At 38.7% G+C, this 26,485-nt stretch overlaps 1 protein-coding gene across 28 annotated transcripts in view; it reads right to left on the bottom strand.

Annotated features, from left to right (window-relative positions):
- The window catches only part of LOC129725096 (potassium voltage-gated channel subfamily KQT member 1-like), a 612,086-nt gene that overhangs the window by 155,350 nt on the left and 430,251 nt on the right, over positions 1-26,485 (bottom strand). The window lies entirely within an intron of this gene.

The following is a 26,485-nucleotide window of genomic DNA, read 5'->3' as shown; positions in this document are numbered from 1 at the left end:
TCCAAAGGGGGCCGAATGGCATATATCACTCGACTCAGCTCCACGAGCTGAGCATTTTCTGTATGTGTGTGTGTATGTGTGTGTGTATGCGCAGATTTTTATTCTCACTCACTTTTCTCAGAGATGGCTGGACCGATTTTCATGAAATTAATTGCAAATGAAAGGTCTTGTTGTCCTATAAGACCCAATTAAATTTCATTGTAATCGGATTTTTAGTTTAGAGGTTATGTATCAAAATGTAAAAATCATGAAACATCATTATCTCTAAAACTACACAACCGATTTGAACAAAATTGGTTTCAAATGAACGGGCTACCTTGGAAACCCTTAACTTTTGAATTTTATAAAGATTGAACTAGTGGTTCAAAAGTTACGAAAAAAACGTGTTCTAAAGACTGTTTAATCTCACTCATGTTTCTCAGAGATGACTGGACCGATTTTCATAAAATCAGTGTCAAATGGAAGGTCTAGTTGCTCCATAAGACCTTAATGATTTGTTTTGCAATCGGACTATTACTTTGACTGTTATGTTTAAAAATGTGAAATCCAGCTTTGAAAAGGAACATATTCCGAAGATTACTTGGACTCACTCACTTTTCTCAGAGATGGCTGAACCGATTTCCACAAAATTAATGTCAATTGACAAGTCTAGCTGCCTCATAACACCCTATTGAATTTTACTGTAATCGAACTTTAACTTCGTCTGTCATGTACCGAAATGTGAAAATCACGAAACTTCATTATCTCAGAATCTGCACAATCAACATTATTATCAGACGAGCGGACTAGTTGAGCGTTAACTGATGAATTATGATTGAACACGTGGTTTCAAAGTTTGGTTGCCCTATACGTTCCCATTTCATTTGATTATGATCGAACTTAAGTAAACGTTATTGAATTGTTAATAAAACAACGAAAGTCTATTATCTCAAAGATTACATGACTTATTTGAACATAACTAGTGTCATACGAACGAGTCATCTCTCAAACTTACAAATAACAAATTTCATAACAATTTGATATGTAGCTCAAAAGTTATCGAAAGAAAAGAAATTCAAAGACTCTTTTAAACGATACCTGCTTTGATCGATATTTGTGACCTCAATATAATTTAAATGCGGTATCGTACTATTTGAACGTTCCAAATTCGTTGATTCCTTGCGATGTGTTTAAAGTCTGCAAATGCACGGAGAATCGGCCATAGGATATGATCAAAGTCAAATAACAAATCGTTTGAAATGACTGGTTTTATCGAAATGACAACATCCTCGACTTTTGGCTTCTGTACATCGCCTTAATTCTGAATATATTCATATTGGGTGGTATTCGGTCATTTTCAGCAGATTTTCTGGCATCAATCTGACACAGGTATTTAGTTATTTTGGTTGTTTTCCAGAAACTAAAAGCGGTCGTCTTTAAATTCAAAATAGTGTCCAGGGTCAATGTTTGGTTTCTATGAATCATCTCGATATCCATATTGAGTATTATTCGGTTATTTTCGACTGTTTCCTAGAAGTTGCCATTAAACAATTCAAAATGGTGCCTGATTGGTTATTTTAAGCTGTTTTTCACAAACCGGAAGTCGCCGTCTTGGATTTCAAAATGGTATTTAAGATAATTTCTGGCCCCTGAGCGTCATTCTGATTGAAGAAACACCCATATTGGGTGTTATTCGATCATTTTCGGCTGTTTCCCAGGAACCGGAAGTCGCCAACATAGAATCCAAAATGGGTTCTGTGGTCGATTTCAGCTGCTGTGTATCATTCTAGTTCCGGAGATACTCATGTTAGGCGGAAATCGGCCATTTTTGGCTGTTTTCCAGAAACCAGAAGTTGCCATTCTACAATTCATAGTGGTGTCTGAAGTCAATTTTTAGCTTCTTGCAACATTCTGGCTCCGGAGATACTCATATTGGGTGGTATTTGGTCATTTTCAGCTATTTTTCAGAAACCGGAAGTCGTCATCTTAGAATTCAAAATGGTATCTGTGGTCGATTTGAGCTCGTGTGTATCATTCTAGATATTATTACATTGGGTGGAAATCGGCCATTTTTGGCTGTTTTCCAGAATCCGTATGTTGCCATCTTGCAATCCAAAATGTTGCCTGAGGTCAATTATGGAACATATTGGTTACCACTGAAAACTTTCAATCACCAAATATGGTTCCATTTAGTTGATTAGTTCGCGAGATGTGTAGAAATTTGTGCAGAAACATGTGCTTCCAGAAGAGGGAGGGGCGTCGAACCATTATGGACATATTTGTTACCTCTCAAAACATTCTCATACCAAATTTTGTTGTATTTTCTTGATTGGTTCTAGAGCTGTGCGAAAATTGTGTTTCATTTGTATGGGACCTCTCCCTCATAGAAAAGGGAGGGGTGTCAAACCATCATGCACATATTTGTTACCTCTAAAAATATTCACCTGCCAAATTTGGTTCCATTCAATTGGTTAGTTCTCGAGATGTGCAGAAATCTGTGTTTCATTTGTATGGCAGTCCTCCCTTCCAAAAGAAGGAGGGGTGTCAAAACATTATGAACATATCTTTTACCACTAAAAACATTTACCTGCCAAATTTGGTTCCATTTAGTTGATTAGTTTTTGAGATGGGCAAGAATTTGTGTTTCATTTGTATGGGACCCCTCCCTTCCAGAAGAAGGAGGGGTCTCAAACTATCATAGGAACCTTTATCGGCACCAAAAACCCATACATACAAATTTTTTTTTATATGTATAGATTACAACATCATTTTTTCAGAACCTTAAGAGTGAATATACATTTATTGGATTAAAGCGTTCTTGTAAATCTATTTTCATAAATAATAAGTTTGAATGAGAAAGGCTGGGTCTGACCGCTAGGTGGATTAATTTAGGTTTTTATATGATTGTCGTTAGGGTGGCAATGTTGGATTGGAAAAATTATATGTAAAATGGCAAGATATTACAAAACAAATTCACAAAATGTATGTTTTTTGATATATCTCTGTGCAAAAAAAAAAAATATCTCAACCAAACCGCATTTCCTAAAATTTGAGTAAAAGTTTTAATTTTTTTCAAAGATACGCAAAAACCGACTCTTTCTCAAATGTGATGTTGGAAGCAGAGGGCCGAGAATTCTGTGCAAACATACTGTGGTAGTAAAGTTCTCCTTTCTCCAAAAATAACTACCTAGTGAGTCTGGTTACCCAAAGTAGCATATCTCTTGGAACAAACGCCTGAAAATGTGGCACGTGTTACTTTCTTTTTTTCGGCGATTGTACTGTGTGAAACTGTGAATTAAAATAACTACCACCACATTGAGTCTAAATCTCCTTGAAAATTGCTTTCTACACTCATCGCGGGTATAAAGACTTTAAATACGATTGAAGTTTTCCAGTAAAAAATTCATACTATGCACATCCAAGCTAATGGATTCATTCAGCTAATCACGCTTCAAAGTAGAACGTATATTTCAGGAGTAGAGTACGTTCAGCTCAATGAAAAAGCCGTTTCGATGGGCGAAGTTGACTCACGATTTTCCACCCTTATAGAAAAAAGAAAGCAAACTTTTTCTACCTTCGCCAATTATTCGCCTTCTCGCTACACTCTCGCTAAAGCGAGCGGAGCTAACAAATGGTAGCTTGGGGGTTGGGCGGTGACGATCCATATCACAACTTGCTGAAGTGGAAAAACCAGAATTAGACACATACGGTTTGTACATACCATTCAGGCAGACATCTGTTAAATTTACACGCTAGATGTATACGCCCACTAGCACAAAAGATTCCAATTAAATCGTGTATCGTTCTGATGAACTCCAGTAAGTTTATTGCGATGAAGACTTTTGTTTTTTTTTCGACGCTGGTTGTCAATGTAGTTGCGGCAATCGGGTGGGTTTGTTTTTCACATTATGCAGCAAGTATCTTTTCCGAAAAGTACTCGTTTTCTTGTATGAAGCTACAACAGAGTGTTCTTCTATCGCTCGCTGCTCGCTGGTTGGAGCCATGTAACGATCCGCCCATCAAACCATTCGTATGATAATAAAGATACTATTTCATGACAACAGCTTACACATCCTAATTCTGACAAGCGACAAATGATGACAGGCTGGAGGGATGCTTGGTGGACCTTCCCAGGAAAACATTATGTTCCGTTTCTAGTGGGTTGGAGTGCTTACTCATGTTATGGTGTGTTACATTGAACTTCAATCCAGAAAGTCGATATGGATGTTATGATATTGAAAATTTTCCAGTTATACTCTGCTTCGCAAGGTAAAGTAATTTTTTATGAAAGCGAGGAAGAAAGGAGATAATTCAGTTACATAAATTCAGACTGAATTAGCTTTTCTGTGAGTCCAACTGAAACGTGCAATTTATGTAAAAACTGAAGCGGTCGCCCAACAAACTCAATAACGTTGCATTCAATCAAATGATTACCATGTTTTTATCTAAAAAAATATCCTATCTTGGGTAGCCGTACGCAAGAGAATAATAAATTTTTGCATGACCGAGATGGCAACCGGTAAAGTGGTTCCCGAGCAGCCGACAAATTTGCGCTTCAGTGAGGGCTAATGATGGCACACCCAATTGGATGTTATCCGGCGCGGGGGAACGTTGCCTGTGTGGACGTGGAAAAAGTTACCGAGGGCCAAGCGCTCTGTGAGCGGCGAGTTCGGTTAGGCATGACCGGGCGACTAATAGCGTGGAAAAAGGTTCCTAAAGTGTGACATCAGGCAATGGTGGCTTCCGCGGTAACCTCTGACAGACGTGGGGGCCGGCACATCGTCGTCTGACCACGAACGATGGCCGCTTGTTGTACTGTACGGAAAAGTCCATCGTGTTGTGATGAAAATTTAATTAGAAGTTTAGCACCCGTTACGAATTTAATTGATTCATGTCGGCATTTGACGTCTGCTTGTTGAGGCGCGGCATCGAAGCAGAGATCGCTGCTTAACTTTTACGATCTATGCAAGGTGTTGATGGACTGGAAACTCTGCAAGTCAGCACGAAACACGATAGCATCTAATGGATTCTAGATTTTATTGTTCTACTTGTTGAGGTATTTTTCGCTCGTACACTTTAGCATCAACTGCTTTCCGTGGAGTAATTTATTTATTGCTTTAAAATTACAGCTTGTTGATGAAATGATAGACTACGGAAACATGCCCGATAAAACGTTGAATGTGAAACGAAGTGCGAAATATAAAACTGTGCTGGCAAGTGCTGTCATCAATTATTCGTGATCCTCACTTTACTAAACAATTTTCTGATTAATGATTTTATAAGACTGGTCTGCAAACAGCCGATGCGAACCGTAATATTATCTGGTAATAAACGGTGCGTTATTGATAGGATATCAGCGAAACCGGCACCATTTATATAATTTATTACAGCCAAATAAACATGTGCTTTCTATTTATTTTTCATCAGTTTATTATGAAACTGTGAATTTCCGAAAGTATTGGATCAATTATTTCCGTTTTTTCAATTACCAGGTGTTTATTTGATGAGAAAAATACGATATAATGGATTGCAAAAAGATTTATTGTTTGATCTCAATTAACCTCAACTTGCTTATTTCGATGCAATTTCAATATACGGCTTCCATCCTCAGAGTGAACATGACACACTATCGAAATACTCTTGCATTGTTGCTATCACTTCTCCATTCGTTCACCATTTCTGATCGTTTCGAGATTTGTGAGCGAAAAGTAATCAGACGTACCTTCGCCGGGGTGAGATTAAGCCACGTGGGTGAGATTGAGCCAAATAGTGTTTGAATTTGAACGTGTTCAGATGTAATTGCTTTGCACTATCGTATCAAATCGTTTTTTGTTAGGTATTTCTGTACGAAGTGAAGACATATTTATACTCGCGTGTGTGGGAATATTTGCTTATTGCTCTCATGCTAAAAGTTTCGTGATCCAGTACGGGTCCGCTGAAATTTTTGGACAAATAGTGAAACCATTTGAAAAATTTAACTCGGTTCTGGACTAGCAGCAAAGAACAAAGCCATCTGTGTTGCATTGTCTTCCAGCGCGCGGCAAAATGCCAAGCGCCGGGACGTTCAGTGGTGATGGAGCAGACGCTGATGCCGTTGATGGAAGCGTTAATCCTGAATTGATTTCGCTCACAGTGTCTATATGCCTTGTATGTTGCAATCCCGTAACAGATACGGATGACTGTTTAGAATGTTTTGGTCGATGTAAACAACAAGTGCATACTAATTGCTTGAACGTGCCCGAACACGAGATTGAGGTGCTACAGAAGAATAAAAATGCGGTGTACGTTTGCGATGTGTGTTTTACGTTACACGGGTATGACGACAGGACAAAAGTCGAAGAAACCATGAATGAAGTGGCATCAAATCTTAAGAACTTACAGTGCTTGATCGATTTTGCTGAAAAATTTTGAGTCGAAAATGAAAAAAATAATTGAAGAAGAGTGTTCAAAAATTCTGACCGGAAAGTTGAAGTCTGATTTTAATGCCAGCGATGCGTCGACATCGGGGCGAGTTCTGCGTTCCTCGAAAAAACGAAAAATGATGGACCAGACGGGAGATAACGTTGTTGAGATTGTTGCTGAAGTGGAGGTAGCGAATGAAACACCCAAATCTAGTTTGTCTACCTTATTCTCGGATGTCGTTAAACACAATTCCAAGAAGACCCAATTCGGGGCCGCAGGCGGATCTAACAGGAGGAAAAAAATTGAAACAGTGGATATAAGAAAGCCCAATCCAAAGATAGTGATAGCAGCAAAAAATAAAGATGATATATCGAATATTAGCAAGGTGATGAGAGAGAAGGTCGACCGGCGATCATTGAATATACAAGATGTGAGAACACGGCAAGATGGGGCTTTAGTGATAGAACTGCTAAACGAGAAATCCGTGAACGATTTGAAGGAAAGAGTGTCAAAGTGCATGGGCGATCTTTACGAGATAGAGACACCTGAGGTCCCAAAACCCACAATAAAAATGCTAGGCATGAGTGATACAGTTAGTGAAGTAGAGCTCAAAGAAGCACTCGTCCAAGATAACCCCATAATGTGTGATTTGAGCCATTTCAAACTGCGAAAATGCTATCCTATGTCAAAAGATAACGGTAGTAAATACAATGCCATATTTGAAGTGAACGCAGTGACATACCGCAAAGTTTTAGAACAAGGAAAATTGTTATGTAACTGGGATAGCTGCCGTGTGTTCGATGGTCTGGACGTGCTAAGATGTTATAAATGCTGCGGTTTTAATCACAAAGGTTCAGATTGTGAAGAAAAAGAAGAAACTTGTCCGCGGTGCGCTGGTGCCCACTCTGTGAAAAAATGTGATGCCACTGTACTTAAGGGGTTATATACCTTTTTGGTCGAGAAAAATGAGGGAAGTTTGAATTTATTTTTAAGTGCATAGTAGAGATGGTCGGGTTTGATGTTTTTCAAACCCGTACCCGACTCGAACCCGAATTTTTTTTTCTGTCGAAGCCCGAGCCCGACCCAAACCCGAACTTGTTTTATTCGTTCAAACCCGAACCCGACCCGAACCCGAGATCTTTATTTCTATGAAACCCGGACCCGACCCGAACCCGAAATTGTGGAACCCGAACCCGACCCGAGCCCGAAATCTCATAGATTTTACAGTCGGGCTTCGGGTTTTCATACACAAACCCGACCTGAACCCGACCCGAACCCGAATTTTTTTTTTTACCAAACCCGAACCCGACCCGTACCCGACACTTTCAAAAATTTGCAAACCCGAACCCGACCCGAACCCGTCGGGTACGGGTCTGGTTCGGGTTTCAGGTTTGAAAACCCGAAACCCGACCATCTCTAGTGCATAGCACCATTTTCATTGCATCAAAGTGATATTTTTCTGAAAGTGCAGTTTATCAACAACAACAAAATATGTTTGATTTTGAGATATACCAATTATTACTGGAGTAATGGCCGTTTTCCCGAAACGCTATTTTTTTGCAGAGGCTTGCGGTGATCTTGATAGAGACTCAGCGGGTCAACCGAAATCAAAAAACTCATATTATTTCATTAGTTTAGAAGTGTGCCGGGTCCTTGAACGATCGCTTTTATGAGTATTTTGTTTTCAGTGCAAACGGGAACGTTTTTCCCAAAAAATGCACGTTTTGAGCGCCAAAAATTGCATTAAAAAATTTTTTGCGGCAAAATGTAGCTGTGTGTTTCAAAAAGCGATCGTTCAAGGACCGGCGAATTAAATAACGAGAATTAAAAAAAAAAGATGAAGGAAATCGGTTCAGTAGTTTTCCCGCAATCAGGATCACGGCAAATTCATTTTTCGGAAAATACTATTCCGAGATAATCGCGTGTAAAGTTTCAAGTTTGGCTTATGCGGCCGTGGCGAGGCGCGCTGCAAATCGCTCTAACTTTCTTCCTATTGCTCAGATCTTTATAAAAATTTGTGAAAATGTTCTCAAGATGTTGTATTTGAAGATAATGCAATAAAATTTTTCTCGGTTTTTTGAAAACTAAATAGGTATATAACCCCTTAAATGCGCGAACTGTGCTAAACTTAAAAACGTTGATGGATCCATTGAACACGCAGCATGGAGTGAAAAATGTCCAGTGTATATGAATCAGATAAACAGAAAACGAAAAACTATTGATTACAGTGTATAGCAATCAAAAGAATACATCATGGGAATCAATCTGCCAGCAACTAACCAAAAGAACGACGAAGAATTCCCAACGATGCCGGAAGACACCGAACCGAGACGCACTGTAGAAAGCATTTTGGAAGCCTCCGATCTACTCAACTCAGTCCTGCCTCCTGCAGCCAGCGTTCATCACAGTCGTCTCGGTCCTGAGGCTGATGTTAGAGAGGAGGTCTTTCATCGTGCTTGCATGGGCAAGTATATTAATATTAAGAGTTTATCTCTGTGTGACGATTTTTCCTGCAATCAGGTTGCGACATGCTGCAGTCTTCGAAGCCAATCCGACTCCGCCCCATGCTATATGGTACAGACTACTGGTAGAACTTCGCTCGATTCAGATATACTCCATGGCACGCTCAAAGTAGCTCCGACCGAACGCGTGACACCTATCAGGATATACTACCAGAATGTTAGAGGTCTACGAACGAAAATCGACGACTTTTTTATTGCTGTTTCTGACTGCGAGTACGACGTCATCATTCTGACGGAGACCTGGTTGAAAGACGATATCAATTCTATGCAGTTGTTCAACCAGAGCTACTGTGTATATAGGAAGGATCGCATTCCCGAAGTGACTGGTAGAACGCGTGGAGGAGGCGTTCTCATAGCTGTTAAGAACTCACTTAATTCCACTCTCTGCACGGTTCGTATCGACGACAGCCCAGAGCATCTTTGGGTTAAGGTTGACTGCATTGAACGAGTGGTTTGCTTAGGCGTGGTTTACGTTCCCCCGGACTTATCTAGAAACCGCTTCGTCACAGAGAGACTCAACAGTTCGATTTCTTCCGTGGCAGAACCTTTAAATGTGTGCGACACTCACATGATATTCGGTGACTTCAATCTTTCGGATTTGTGCTGGCGGGCCGCTGCTGGTGGGTACGCCCAAATTGTGCCAAGTGAATCAGCCTCCGTTAGTAACATTTTTATGGACAATATGTCGCTGATCCATATGAAACAACTCAACTTAAGGACCAACAGTCTGAACCGAATACTAGACCTAATATTTGTGGATGAAGAGGCTGTACCGATGTGTCACCTTTTAGATCCTCCTGAAGCGCTTATTCCCGTTGCTGTTCTGCATCCTCCAATCCTGACAAACCTGCATTGTTTGGCTCCCATACGCTTCAGTGAACTCCTTGATTTCGCCCGCATCAACTTTGAAGGCCTCAGAGAAGCTCTTTTGTCTGTCGATTGGTCACCAGTTTACAATGCTTCCGACGTAAACGAGGCGGTTCAATTCTTTATCGCAACGCTCACACAGCTTTTTCCAAGATTCGTATTCGTCGCCCAAAAATGTCACCTCCGTGGACTAATAGACGTCTCCGATATTTGAAACAACAACGCTCTAGAACTTTGAGGCTCTACTCAAACAAACGAAATTCCGCCACCAAACAGAGATTCATTGAAGCGCAAGCATGTTTTTGGGCTGCGGAACCGCGAGCTCCACTCAAGCAATATGTAATCTGTTTGCGAAACGTTTTGCTAGTATATTTGACGATGCAGTATGCAGCAAATTGAGAGCGCGCTTGCCAATGTCCCTACTGGTATGGTTCCCATGTACTGCCGTGATTTCAATAACACAGACATTCTAGCAGCTGTTAAAAAATTGAAGTCTTCGAAAACGCCTGGACCGGATGGAATTCCTTCGACAGTTTTGATAAAATGCGCCGTTGAACTGTGTGCGCCATTGAAAGCCATATTTAATCTGTCCTTATCACAAGCACTATTTCCAGAATGTTGGAAGAAATCGATTTCTGAGATAATGGAGTTTCATCACTTTTACATTTTGATACATAACAGACAAAGTTACAGTCTGATTATAATAAAATTCGATAGTGTCGTATGAGGACCTTTCTATTGCAATTAATTTCGTGAAAATCGCTCCAGCCATCTCTGAGAAAAGTTGGTGACGTTAAACAGTCTTAGATACATGTTTCTTTTCATAGCATGATTTCACATTATTATACACAACAGACAAAGTTAAAGTCCAATTGCAATGAAATTCAATAGGGTCTTATGGGACAACCAGATCTTCCATATAACACTTATTTTGTGAAAATCGGTCCAGCTATCTCTGAGGAAAGTGAGTGAGTTTAAACAGTCTTTAAAACACGTTTCTTTGCATAACTTTTGAACTACATGTCCAATCACTATACAAATATTTTACAAATGGTTCAAAACATAAGCCCGTTCTTTTGATACCAATTTTGTTCAAATCGGTTGTGTAGTTTCTGAGATAATGAAGTTTTGTGATTTTCACATTTTGATACATAACCTCGAAACTAAAAATCCGATTACAATAAAATTCAATAGGGTCCTATGGGGCAGCCAGAGCTTTCATTTGCAGTTAGTTTCATTAAAATCGGTCCAGCCATCTCTGAGAAAATCGAGTTAGATTGGGAGAGCGTTACATACATACACACACACATACAGAAAAGGCTCAGCTCGTTGAACTAAGTCGATTGATATACGAAATTCGACCCTTTGGAGCACTTTAATACATTTAGTTTTTCAGTGATTGCTATAATACCTTTCTAGGAGAAAGGCAAAAATTGTGACAAAATGTTCACAGGAATTCACAATGAATTGTAAAGCTTTACAAACTGATAATTCATACATGATGTTTAAGGTTCAAGCAAAGATACCTAACTTCCATATTTTTCATACATTTCGAACACGACCGATTCCCGACGGATAGTGCTGCCATCTGATGACTTAAATTCTCATAAAAATGTCACTATGAGCAAAACCGATTTATCGTGCATAGTTTGTCATCGATCGTTGAGCTGCTCAAGATTGTATATGAAAAAGGTGTAGCGGTTTGGTCACCTCGACGCTTAAGATAACATGCAGGTTAATGATATTGTTATTTTTTGCACTAAATGCTATTACCATATTTTTTGCACTTCAAAGTACGAAAGAAACGTGTGAAATTGACTGTCAGAGTGGGGGTTTATATGAGGGGTTATATTTATTTTCAGGTCTCATTCTACCAAAACTTGAAGTTTGATATGTCACAAACCAGGTTTCAGAACCATTGTGCATATGGTCAGGTTCACCGGGGGACCCGATTTTTGCTTCATTAACCTCGGCAAGAGTGGAAAACTTGGCTGTAGAGCGTGCTTATAGCGGTTATGAGGAAGTTCTGATGGTACGCTTAATTTTAAATGACTTGCCGGTAATTCTTGATTTTCCCGGAAAATTTCATGTTTGAGAAAAAACATTCGTACACGTTATTATCATTTTTCGGATGGCAGCACTGTAAAGTCGTCCACATGGATGCTGAAAATAAATTGTTTCACCTTTCAGCAGTCACGTTTTGGCCTTGTTGTCAGTTGATTCTGATGTTGAGTATACATCATATTCACAGTGTAGAAATTAGTTAGACTTTTGCTCACGCGCAGCGACAATCATATCCGATTATTTCTGCAACAGTCAGGTATCTTGTTCTGGTCATCTTTGGTTCAAGGCACCGTCAGTAACTAGAGCTGACGACGATGACCTCCTATCAATGTGTAGGATGGCCACGTGTTTCAGCTTTTGTTTGATTCTCTGGCATTAAAGGTCTTTGAAATGCTGATCAAAAATATTCACAACAAGAGCCTACCTGTTTTTTTCATTCATCTCAACGTTCCGTATAGCAAAAAGCGAGCAAAATATTTCGTGGCGACAAAGAATGAATGAATGCATTTTTTGCACACACCAACTCCGTAACGCTATGAAGCTATTGCTCAATCGTTACATCGATACAAAGTTGCCAGTTTATTTGATAATAAATTACAAATAACTTTTTAGCTATAGGAGACTCCAAATAACTTTTTAACAACGGAAGATCACCTAAAAAAAGATTTTTTTGTTATATATTTAAAATATAAAAATATGTTTGAAAAAAAAAATGGAAAAATAGAAAAATAAAAAGACATCGCGAAAATAGCCCAATATGCTGGCAGTCGTAACATTCAGCTAGTAAACAAGGTCGATTTCTGTAATCTTCATGCACTATACTAGTCATGATGCACTCTTCTCAAATGGTTCCGTATATTGAAAAAAAAATTTTTTTTTCGTCAACTTTGTACTCAATTTGAATGTTGCGCGTAATTAAATAGTTTGGCTGGTACCTTTATCGAATTGATAATTAAAATAGTTTGGCTGGTACCTTTATCGAATTGAGCTTAATAATTCATATCAAACATATACTTCCAAATCTTAGTCAAACGAGAAAAAATAACGATTGGCATAATTACGAAACTTTCCACTGAACAAAATTTCCTAAGAACAGTAATAAACTGTTTCGATCAGGGGGATGACAACCCTATCTCAAACCTACATGTTTGACAGTAGTCTACATATCGAAGCTTTTTTTGAAATAAAGCCCAAAACAAAACTTGTTTGATGTTTTGTTTTTTTTTGTGTTTACCGCGAAAAGACTTAGACAGCGGAACAACTTAATTAAATTTTGCTTATTTTTATCGCTTTTCAACCAAAAACTGCAGGTATTGTGCAAATTTGTTGTTTTATTATTCAATTACCAAGTATAATGAATGGTTTGCAGGTGAAGGAGCTGTCCAAAACAAGGTAACATTCGTGTGAAGCTGGAGCTGCTGGATGTTAAGTTTTTGTAATGTCTGCAGAATCCTCATCGATAGGTAACCCGGAAAGTCACCGAACCTTAAACCGTAGAAATAAAAGTGTTTGCTTTACTCATCCCGTGCAAATCTTACGGGAGAAGCAGAGTAACTTCTTTTATTCATACGACCTCTTGTCTCGAACTTATTCCATAGAAAGAACAAAACTTAATCCTAGCAGAATAAGAACCGCGCCTAGGTGAGCTCTAAAATTACAAAATATTCTATCACGTATGATCGAAACCATTTTTTTAAAAACTTTCATAGCAAGCAGGATCTGTATAAATAACAATGACCTAAAACTGAAAAATGTAAAATTCAAATGAAGAACCATTTCAATAACTCGAACGAAATAAAACGATAGAGGATTTTCAATGGATTATCTTTCAAGTGAAATTTGTCGCTCATTTTATTTCAGTATAACGGTCAAATTCTGCGATGTCATGTATGTGCTACCATAACTTTGGAATGAACTTATTTTCGAAGAGACTTGACATACGTGCTCCTACTACAGGCGTATTAGAAGGGAGAGGAGAGAAAAGCCGATCATTGAAATGGGTTGCAGTTCTTCATTGAAGAAGTGATTCCGTTGTTTCGTGCATTATGTGAAACTTGAGTAAAAGTAAAAACTGCTTGATGAAAGGCTAACTTTTGTTCTCTTGCTTTTCAGTTGCCTTCGAAGAGAATCAGCTTGGTGAGTTTCTGGCGATTCGTTGGTTTAAACTATCCAACGCGTAATTCGCCGCTTCTACGCTCAAAACATCTAGAGCTTCCCTGCTGATTCCTGGTTCACCACCGACACTCTCGTACCACCGTATCAGAGTTCTTGGATGTTGCAATGATTTCTGAAAAACCTTCCGTACGTAATTGTATGCTTGTTTGAAATAACAGTGTAACTGTGCGGCTGACCATTACGCCTCGATTTCAGCTCTTCGAGAGCTTCGCTCTCTGATTCAAATTCCTTCAAATAATTTACCATCAATTAAAATAACAGAACGACTTTATATGAATAAACTAACGTGTAACTGAATGGCAGTAAATTTCTCTTGAAGATCGTTTATCAGGTCTAACACGTTATCTAATTTATCACGAAGTCGTTTGTTATGTGCTTTGAGGTGCTTGTTGGTCTTGTTTATCCGGCAATACTGTTTTCGCAACTTCGGCAAAGCAATGAGTGCTTCTTCCCCTGAGACGTTGTCAATGTTCAGGTATCAGGTAGGTCGGCTAAAAGCCATGGCTTATAACGGCACGTTCCCCTCACGTGTGGAGGATTTGTGCCTAACCGTAGGAACCTTCTCATCACTTACCTGACAAACAGGGAAAAAAGAGATAGAAGAAGAAGGAAGTATTAAGAGTGAGAGAGGAATAGGATAAAGAAAGGATTGGAAACATAGAAAAAACATGGGATATTTGTGTTCTAGGAATTATCAGTGACAAACCATAAAGTTCGTCTTCCTAGTCCTAGTCCCAGCAAAAATTTAGAAAGCTCTAGAGTTCTTTCCCGCAATTGAGAATGAACTGAAGGATATTTTTCAAATCAAGAGATCTATATTCAGATTCATTTATGAGATGACGACCGAAAATCCTGTAACGCAGTTGGGCAAGTCTGGGACAACTACATACTAAATGAAAAGAAGACCCATAATCGCCCTCACAGAGGTCGCAACCAAAAGTATTCGAACGATGCATGCTTGCTAAATGATAGTTCAAACTACAGTGGCCAGTTAGAACTCTTATCAGCACACTGTAGTTCTTTTTTGATAAATTCAAAAGATAGTTACTAACTTTAACAGATAAGCTTGGTAAATACAATTTTGTTTGGCGACAGGAGTCAAGATTTGTCCACAACCTGTTATGCTCAGATAAAGCCCAGAAGCAAATCTTTTGTTTTATCCAAGACTCAGGAATAGGTACCGCGGGCTCAGCACCCACAAAATTGTTAGATGCACCACTTCGGGCAAGCTCGTCTGCCCATTCATTGCCAGCAATGTTAGAGTGTCCAGGGACCCAAAGAAAATGAACAGTATTCGTGATGCTAAGTTCTTCTAGACAAGTGTGACACGCAATGACTAGCTTCGACCTAGAGTTGTGAGAACCAAGTGCTTTGACAGCAGCTTGACTATCAGAACAAATATAGATTATTTGCCCAATTACCTGCCAGCACTCCACAAATAATAGCAAAGATTTCAGCTTGGAAGACTGTGCAGTAGATACCTTATGAAAAAGATTGTTGCAATCTTAGTTCACTCGAGTAAACTCCGGCTCCTGCTTTTCCTTCAAGCAGAGATCCATCCGTATAAATAACAATATGATCCGAAATTTCTCTTTCTATGCGGCCTGATATCCAATCATTTCGCACAGGTAAAGAGGTACTGAAACCACCATAAGGAAAACTAACAGGAAGAGTCATATCTGTTGGAGCAACTATAAGTTGGTCCCACGAGAGCATGTGTGACCACACACGTGAATGGGAATTGTTATTATCGATATCATAGTGCCAAAATCCATTTGCTTGTAACCGGTATGCACATGATTAGGCTTCCTGTTTCAAGAAAATTTGCAACGGTTTTATACCAAAAAGAGCTTCTAAAGCAGCAGTGGGTGTTGTTGAGAATGCACCATACAATGACATTAGACACATCCGCTGTAGATGATTTAACTTTGTCTGAATGCTACTCAGCTCTCCCTTTTGCCACCATACAAGACATCCGTACGCTAGTATTGGTCTTATTATTGCAGTATAAATCCAGTAAATGTATTTAGGTTTAAGACCCCAGCTTTTACCAATTGTTCGTCTACATTGTCCAAAGGCCATGCATGCTTTTTCGATTCTAAAATCGATGTGAGCAGACCAGTTAAGTTTAGAGTCTAGTATTACTCCAAGGTGTTTAACTTGATCTGTCACACAGACCTCAGAGTCAAAGAAACGAAGTGGACGAGCTTAAGTGATTTTCCTTTTTTTAGTGAACAATACAAGTGATGTTTTATTGGGATTTACAGAGAGCCCAACTTCACGACACCACTTTTCAATTTCCTTTAGAGCCTGTTGCATCAGGTTAAAAATTGTGCTTATACACATCACAGTAATCATAACAAGATAATCATCAGCGAAGCCATAAGAAGGAAATCCTAAGTTATTTAGTTTTCGTAACAGACCGTCCGCTACGAGATTCCACAGCAGAGGTGACAAAACGCCTCCCTGAGGACATCCTTTGATGCATTGTTTTCTTATGTACGTTCCTCTTAGCGATGAGTTCAAATAACGATTTTTTAGCATCTCATGTATCCACGTCACGATAAATGAGGGTATTTCATGGAAGTGTGCCGCATCAACTATAGCATTGAATGGAACACTGTCAAAAGCTCCCACAATATCTAAGAAAACTCCTAAACAGGATTGCTTCCGTGAAAAGGCCTTTTCTATATCATGGATAACACGGTGTAAGAGCGTAATTGTAGACTTTCCTCTTTGATACGCATGTTGCATTTCATGAAGTGGTCGTCTGGACAAAATTTCATTGCGAATGTTATGATCGATAATTCTCTCCAAACATTTGAGGAAGAAAGAGCTCAAGCTGATTGGCCTAAAGCTTTTTGCTTCATCATATGAAGCACGTCCCCCCTGTGGAATAAATTTGACTTTTATTTCTCTCCAGGATTTTAGAATGTATCTTGTAGCAAGGCTGCAAGTAAAAATCTGCTTTAAAATATTTTTTGAATGTTGGAAGCCTCTCTGGAGCAAACATGGGTATATTCCATCAGCTCCAGGAGTCTTATATGGCAAAAAACTATCCAAAGCCCATTTTATTGACTCGATTGTTATCAGCCGACGAGCTATCACCCATGTGTCCGAAGGAACAGAAAAGTGATCGGGAACGTCATATTGTTCCAGCTCTAAGCACCCCGGAAAATGTATTCTAAAGAGGTTTTCTAGAACCTCTCCATCATTTGTACTAAAATTTCCATCTTCATTCTTTGTCGAATTAATTTGAAAGTCCTTAGATTTCGCTAAAACTTTATTAGATCTGCTAGTTTCATTCACACTAGAAATGTTTGTGCAGAGGTTTTTCCAACCCCGTCGTTCAGAGGATTTCAAAGCTTTTTTATAGGCTCTCCGAGCTGTTTTAAAAGCAATGATTCCCTCTGTACGGCATATGTTCCAAGCCCTTCTGCAATTCTTGCGTAACTTTGCAAGTTCAGTATTCCACCAGGACGTGCCTCCATGATGTAGGATGTTGTGATTTCAACAGCATCGTCTAGATCATGTGGGCTTTCCAAAACAGATTCATACCCGTGAAATTTCGACGCTAGAGCGTCGATATAGGCGTCCCAGTCTGTATTTTTTGGATTCCTCAAACGAGTTACCTCTAAACAATCATTTAGATGTTAAAAGAATATAAATCTATGATCAGCCAATGATTCTTCGTTAGAAACCCGCCAATTGTTCACTTCATAAATAACATTATTTGTACAGAGTGTTAAGTCTAGCACTTCCTCTCTGTAGTGGCTTAAAAAAGTTGGAGCATTTCCTATATTTAAAATATTCAAATTCGTAGAACAAAGATACTCCATCAAGTCAGAGCCCTTGGGATTTATATTTGAACTACCCCAAATTATATGATGGGCGTTTGCATCACTGCCCACAATTAAAGGTAAATTTTCATTTTCACAATAAGCCACAACTTTTTTGAAGTCTTCCGTGGGAGAGGCCTCATTGTGTGGAAAATATGCAGAACAGTAGACATACTGTCTATTGACGTTTTCGATTTTAACATCTATTTTAACAACACAGATGTCCCTAGTAGTTAAACTGGAGACAAGAGTAGCATTTATTATTTTATTTATGAGTATGCATGCGCGTGGCATAATTCGAGGATTGTTCATTCCACTTTTACTAAAAATATCAAAGTTGGGATTTATTAGATTACCAACATAGAAGTTTCCATGTTTAAAGTAAGGTTCTTGGACCAACGCAATGTCGGCAGTACCTGTTTGAATTATTCTGCAAAGATTTATTGCTGCTGTTCGTTTGTGTTGGATGTTAATTTGTGCTACTTTGATGGCAGACATTGCAAATCAAAATACCACCAATCTAGGATCCCACAACCCACCAACAGCTAGAAAAACCTTTGCAGCGTAATCCGTATTGTCGATTATCGTACTTATAAATTTATAATTTAAAACTGATGATTTTGTCAATATTTTTAAGGAGAAACTTTTGTTAGTCCAACTTCCTATGTTTTAAGAGTTGAAAATTCTGATCCATACCTTGAATAAATGTGTAGTATCCGCCGTGCCGTCCAAAGAGTGAATTAGAAGCACGCAGATTTCCAACGTTTCACAAGTGATGAAGACATCTATGATGACCGTGATGTGTTTTTTCAATAATTCTGTAAGCAATGAAGTCTTACTGCTCCTGGTTGACTTAAGAGATAAAGTAACACGATTAAAATCAACTTACATGAATGTTTGTTGATTACAGAAGTTATGTTCTTGATCGCTGTTTGCTCCTGGAAAAACATAGCATCCAGTGCGTTTTGTACGAACCTCATGCATGGGATTTCAAGTACTCCCCTTGCAATAACAAGATTCGCATTATAAATATTGATGACATTATTCATGATGGTAATTTTGGTCGTTTTTTGGGGGATTTTAATGTTCCCTCTCAATGGGCACGACATTACCAGAAAAATTTGAAAAATTTATCTCCCTGTATTCAGGAGTAATTTGAACTATTTTCAGTCTGTTCGAAACAGAGGATATTTGCGTCACAGTGGTTAGACCTGAGGTATTTTTGTGACCTGTGACAATAACCTTGTCTTCCGCTGGGACTTCCTCACAGGATTTTCCAATATCCTTAGAGGCTGCACCAGGTTTTAACAAGGTTTTGTGGCAGTCTTCGGTCACGTTCTGCCTCTGTCTTCCACTACCGCCATCGCTCTTGCCGCCTCCATCTCCCTGCTTACCATTCGATTGTGGCACAGTTTTTTTTTGGAGGTTGTTTGCGTATTCGAGCATCACCGAATTTATAGTCCAAAACATATTTATTCTTTTTAATTGATTGAAGGGACATACCATCAACTAGAAAAGTAAGTTCTATGTGTTGTTGGTTGATGATTTTGTGTCGGAGAACTCTCCATGCATCAGTCACCAGTCCCTCGTTTTGGCTTTCTAGCAGAGCTAGAATTGTATCATTGCTATCATCCACGCTTCGTGGGAAAAATCCAATGAAAGCGTCCGGTTGTGGTATAAATTCACTATCGAGCGTCATTAGCTCAACATTGCACGCTAAAGTAATGGTAGAAATTATCTTTTTTAACCAGTCAACTGTATCCTGGTTCTTGCAGAGAACAACAAGGAAGCCTGGTCTAAATTGACAGGTGCCAAATTTAGGTTTAATTTTTTGTTTTTTTTTGCTGAACTACTTTCAGTAAAATTGCCTTTTGTACAGCTAATAGTTGTGGCATTGTAAGTTCAACATGAGGGTAATTTTTCGAAAGAACTCCTACCCTAATGTAACTTGTAGCCTCTCTGTAGGAGGGTTTGTTCGGTACCACTGGAACAGTAGATTTTCCCGAAGAACCTTCCCTTGCTAAACCAGTGCTCTGTTAAGCAGATTCCTTTACCTTTTTGGCGGTTGGAGCATTTCCACCACTGCTCGCAGAACCGCTTAAATTGGTTTCTTTGGAACGCTTCATTGAGTCGTTATGTGATGTCCCTTGTTTAGCCAGGAGACGAGCTTCTGAGGGAGTGTGTCCGTCTTCGAGCAGATGTTTAAAACGCTTCACGGCCGCTCCACTCAGTCTGATTTTTTTCCCTTTCGGTGGGGTTTTTACGTGACCCTTAACCGATGGAGAAATAAGAGGAATGTTTAGCACCGGAACGTTTGCACTATTATCCATGCTATCGTCGATTCCGTCCTCAAAGTCATCGTTCTCCCTATCGTGATTAGGGGTGTTCAGGAGCGATGAGGAACAAGAGAGGCCGTCATCTTGGGAATTATTTCCCAGCACTAAGTCTATTTCACCATCTTCACGATCCGACTCCATACTACTCATTTTATTATATGACCAATCGAATAAAAAGTTTATTAATTTGCTAGAAAAATAGAACAAAACTAACAACCAAAGTCGCACACGCGCAAATTCCCGCTTCACTAATCGAAAGTTTTTCGAGACACTTTGCAGGCGCTGGCGGATTTAATGAACAACCGCATATGACATACGGTCGAAAAGCGCTAGAATGATAGTTTATAATTTTACTCGATAAATATAAATTAGACGCGTTGTCTACAAATTATTGTGCGAGTAGTTTTTTATTTTACTTTTTGCCTTTCTTCTAGAAAGGTATAGCAATCACTTGCAAAACCGAAAGTATAAAAGTGCTCCAAAGGGCCGAATGGCATATATCACTCGACTCAGCTCGACGAGCTGAGCATTTTCTGTGTGTGTGTGTGTGTGTGTGTGTGTGTGTGTGTGTGTGTGTGTGTGTGTGTGTGTGTGTGTGTGTGTATGTATGTGTGTGTGTGTATGTGTGTGTGTATGTGCAGATTTTTATTCTCACTCACTTTTCTCAGAGATGGCTGGACCGATTTTCATGAAATTAATTGCAAATGAAAGGTCTTGGTGCCCCATAAGACCATATTAAATTCATTGTGATCGGATTTTTAGTTTAGAGTTTATGTATCAAAATGTAAAAATCATGAAACATCATTATCTCAAAAACTACCCTACCGATTGAACGGGCTACCTGAAATACCCTTAAATTATGAATTTTATGAAGATTGAACTTGTGGTTCAAAAGTTATGAAAAGAAACGTGTTTTGAAGACTGTTTAATCTCACTCATGTTTCTCAGAGATGGCTGGACCGATTTTCATAAAATCAGCGTGAAATAGAAGGTCTAGCTGCCCCATAAGACCCTATTGATTTGTTTTGCAATCGGACTATTACTTTGCCTGTTATGTTTAAAAATGTGAAATCAGGCTATGAAAAGGAACATATTCCGAAGACTACTTGGACTCACTTACTTTTCTCAAAGTTGGCTGACCCGATTTCCACAAAATTAGTGTCAAATGAAATGTATAGCTGCCTCATAACACCCAATTGAATTATACTGTAAGCGGACTGTAACTTCGTCTGTAATGTATCGAAATGTGAAAATCACGAAACTTCCTTATCTCAGAAACTACACAACCGATTTGAACAATATCGATATGAAATGAACGTAGTTAAGGGTAACTGATGGATTATGATTGAACACGTGGTTCAAAAGTTTGGCTGCCCTATACGTTCCCATTTCATCTAATTATAATCGAACTTAAGCAACCGTTATGAATAAAATTGTTAATAAAACAACGAAAGTCTATTATCTCAAAGATTACATGACATCTTTGAACATAACTAGTGTCATACGAACGAGTCATCTCTCAAACTTACAAATAACAAACTTCATAACAATTTGATATGTGGCTCAAAAGTTATGGAAAGCGAAGAAATTCAAAGACTATTTAAAACTATACCTGCTTTGATCGATATATGTGGCCTCAACATAATTTAAATGTGGTATCGTACTATTTGAACGTTCCAAATAAATTGATTCCTTGCGTTGTGTTTAAAGTCTGCAAATGCACGACGAATCGGCCATAGGATAAGATCAAAGTCAAATAACAAATCGTTTGAAATGATTGGGTTTATCGAAATGACAATATCATCGACTTTTGGATTCTGTACATCGCCTTAAGTCTGAACATATTCATATTGGGTGGTATTCGGTCATTTTTAACAGATTTTCTGGCATCAATCTGACACCGGAAATACCCATATTGGGAGGTATTTAGTTATTTTGGTTGTTTTCCAGAAACTGAAAGTGGTCATCTTTAAATTCAAAATGGTGTCCAGGGTCAATGTTTGGTTTCTATGCATCATCTCGATTACAGAAATATTCATATTGAGTATTATTCGGTCATTTTCGACTGTTTCATGAAAGTTGCCATTAAGCAATTCAAAATGGTGCCTGAGGTCAATTGTTAGCTCATTGCATCATTCTAGTTCCAGATATACTCGTATTGGATGGTATTTGGTTATTTTAGGCTGTTTTTCACAAACCGGAAGTCGCCATCTTGGATTTCAAAATGGTATTTGAGATAATTTCTAGCCTCTGAGCGTCATTCCGGTTGAAGAAATACCCATATTGGGTGTTATTCGATCATTTTCGGCTGTTTCCCAGGAACCGGAAGTCGCCAACCTAGAATCCAAAATGGGATGTGTGGTCGATTTCAGCTGCTGTGTATCATTCTAGATCCGGAGATACTCATGTCAGACGGAAATCGGCCATTTTTGGCTGTTTTCCAGAAACCAGAAGTTGCCATCCTACATTTCATAGTGGTGTTCTTGCAACATTCTGGCTCCGGAGATACTCATATTGGGTGGTATTTGGTCACTTTGGGCTGTTTTTCAGAAACCAAAAGTCGTCATTTTGAACTTTAAAATTGCCTGTGAAATCAATTTCTGTCATCTGGGCGTAATTCTGGTTCCGAAAACATTCATATTGAATGGTATTTGGTCATTTCCGGCTGTTTGCCAGACACCGGAAGTAACCATCTTAAAATTCAAGATTGTGTCTGTGATCAATTTTTAGCTTCCGTGCATCTTTCTGGTTCCGGAGATACTCATATTTAATGGGAATCGTCCATTTTAGGCTGATTTTCAGAAACCGGAAGTTGCCATCTTACAATCCAAAATGTTGCCTAAGGTCGATTATGGAACATATTTTTTACCACTAAAACATTCACCTGCCAAATTTGGTTCCATTTAGTTGGTTAGCTCTCGAGATGTGCAGAAATTTGTATTTCATTTGTATGGCACCCCTCCCTTCCAAAAAAGGAAGGGTGTCAAAACATTATGGACATATTTTTTACCCCTTAAAACATCTACATGCCAAATTCGGTTTCATTTGCTTGGTTTGTTCTTGAGTTGTGCAGAAATTTATGTTTCATTTGTATGGGACCCCTCCCTTCCAGAAAAGGGAGGGGTCTCAAACTATCATAGGAACCTTTATCGGCACCAATAACCCCTACATACAAATTTTCACGCCGATCGGTTCGGTAATTTTCGAGCCTATATGGATCAGACAGACAGACAGACCGGATTGCATTTTTATATGTATAGTTTACAACATCAATATTTTTTAAGAATGAATATACATTTATTGGATTGAAGCGTTCATGTAAATCTATTTTTACAAATAAAAGTTTGATTGAGAAAGGCTGGGTCTGACCGCTAGGTGGATTAATTTAGGTTTTTATTTGCCAAAAACATGGTTAACGGTCCTCTGTTTCTTGTTGCAATAATTATGGCGCACTCTGTAGTTTTATTTGCATAGAGGTGCAACAACTTGCATTGTCCTCAATAGAGTTGTATGATGTATAACACATATTTGTTTCCATCAGAGCCTGACAAAGTCGTTTTCAATTGACAATTTTTAGGTTATAATAACGTTGTGACCCGTCGCTTTGAGGAACATTTGTTTCATTTTTGAGCACATTATGAATCAAATGAAAACAACTCGAAAGCTTTTGTTTCGGTGTTGACACTGGAGGGCTCGAAAAGAAAAGAAAAGATTTTCCGTTGAAAGCGAAGAATAACAGCGTCACTATCACCTGACGATTGTCAATTGAGCCGTTGCGGAACAGAGTGGTCTAAAGACCTTTTTTCTTCAAAAATGAGTTTTTTACATAAACCGCATCTACTCAAGAAGCTGAAGTTAGAAGACTTGAAAAATTTCAAAAAATCGAACTTTCTGGCTGATTTATACCATGTTGAAACAGAATGGACATTCTGTTTCGGAACAGAGTGGTCTATGTACATAAATCGAGGTAATACCATCATGTAACATATTACATGTGATATGTAACTTGTCATTTGTCATGTAGCATGTTACACGTGATTTGTAACATGTTACACGAAAAATGTAACATGTCAAATATCATCAAATATGTAACATATTGTGTAACATGTAATCTTACACGTCACATGTTACATATGGCATGCCATGTACATCATATAACATGTGACACTAGCCATTTCATATGAGTTAACGTCATTTTTATTTATGTTTATGTACATAGACACGATACGAGTAAAGCAAAGCCTTGGTGCTACATTCCGTATCGGAACTCGACCTTCTGTTTATTATACACAGACTTCGCAGCCAACTGTTGAGTGTACAGGACAATTGCGGGACTAGCGCTACGACCCTACTGACACTAACAGTCTCTCCCGAGCCGAGACTCGAACCTACGATGACTGGTTTGTTAGGCCAGCATCGTACCTCGAGTCCAGCTGGGAGATGCTACACGATACGAGTATTCCAGTAAAATATATATGAAGTCAGAGTGGTCTATGTACATTGGAATGGTAAAATCACTTATTTCGCCAAAAAAATGGTAATTTTATGTATTCACATGTTTAATCACTTCATAACCTTCATATTAGAATATTCTGCATGAAAGAATCCGTTAAACAGAATTTTATTCAGAGATTTTTCGAAAATTGTTTCTCCCGACAAATTTGCTCGATGGCACATAGACCACTTTGTTCCGCAACGACTCAATTGAAAGAGAGAATGAGCTTCCATACAGTACTTCACGCATACATGGGAAAGAGGGAGTTGACAAAATCGTGACGATATAAAATAAGGAGGCCAACACCAATTTTACAAACCTAAGTGACGTCGGCGCGCCAGTGATTAAAGCTGAAAAATCTGAAAAAATCACTTGCGTGACGTAATGATTAGATGCCATTGCCGTTCTGAATGCGGCTTGCGGTATTAGAAAACTATAATCAAACGACACGATGCATTGCTGATTACAGTTGATACTTTGAAGAAAAGGAAATAGTTTCTCTTTCCGTCAATTGAAACAAACATCAGTTTCATTTGAAAAGATCCGATGAGCACCAGACGAAAAAAAACCCGTGATCAAGTCTGTTTGACAGCGGAAATATTCATCGTGATTTGATGACAGTAGCCGAAAGGAATCAACTAAAAATGAAACTGTTCGAATCGAAATGACTGTGCGGAATCTTCAGTTTTATTGTTATGTTTCGAAAATGTAGAGCCCTGGTTTCCACTAAATATTGCTTTTGGAATCTAATGTGGAAAAAACTTGGCCAAATCAAAGCTAATTTCGAAACACCCGTGAAGGGTCTACAAAATGTTTTGTAATTTAAATTTCTTTTGTGCTTACAAATAAGTTTGGTGATACTCCGAAAAGCTTAATCACAATGGATTGTTTTTTTATGCAATCTTACAAATCACTAATTACAGTCTTTCAAATCACAAAAACAACCAGTTACACACAACGTCCCAGTTGGTCTTAAGGTAGAATGTTGGTCTAATAAGCCAGTCGTCGTATGTTCAAATACCGGAGAAGACTGTTTTTTTCCTCTGTGTAGACTCACTATTATATGTTACTCAGACCAGTTTTATTATAAGTGGGACTTATTTTTGTTAGGATGACAGTCAGTGGGGGTAATATAGAGTTCAGCATGAAGGCAGGGTGTGTAGTGGAGAGCCTGAGAATAAACCCATATTGAAGTCCTTCGACAACCAAATGGCCTGATTTTACTAAGATTCGACCCCACGACCACTCGCTTTTCAAAGCGGACTCTGAACCCTTGCGGCTACGAAGATCCCGGAGAAGACTTTTAGTATCAGTAGGATCAGTAAGCATTAACCGCGCAATTGTCTTGTTCATTTACAGTCGCAAAGTCTTTGTATAGTAGACAGAAGGTCAAATTCCATTTATAGCTTGACTTTACTTTTACTTTCCACACGATACTTCGGTAGTGGAAGGTTCGTGGTTTGAGGATTGCATTGGTCGACGGAAGTGGAAAAAAGTTTGTCTTAGAGCTCAAACTGGAAAAAATTAGAAAAATTATAGCTTTTAACCCGAGCGTAAAGTCTTCAGAGACTTAAATGAAGTTTTCCTGTTTTCCACAATATTTCTAACTAATGGTAGCAGTGGTCATAGGCATGCAAACCTAGATGTGACGAATAAGTTAATACTCTACGGCCTTTTGACGCACTTTTGAGCTGGCTAGGGACACCGAAATTCACCAAAATAATTAAAAAGCTATATTTTTTTCGATTTTTCCATTTCGAGCTCTAGGGCAAACCAGTGTTATTTTTTTATTCAAAAAGTATCGGT

Source organism: Wyeomyia smithii, chromosome 2 (genome assembly GCF_029784165.1).
Source record: "Wyeomyia smithii strain HCP4-BCI-WySm-NY-G18 chromosome 2, ASM2978416v1, whole genome shotgun sequence".
Lineage (NCBI taxonomy): Eukaryota > Metazoa > Arthropoda > Insecta > Diptera > Culicidae > Wyeomyia > Wyeomyia smithii.
The sequence above is the reverse complement of the archived record's forward strand: the minus strand, read 5'-3'. Positions and strand labels throughout refer to the sequence as shown.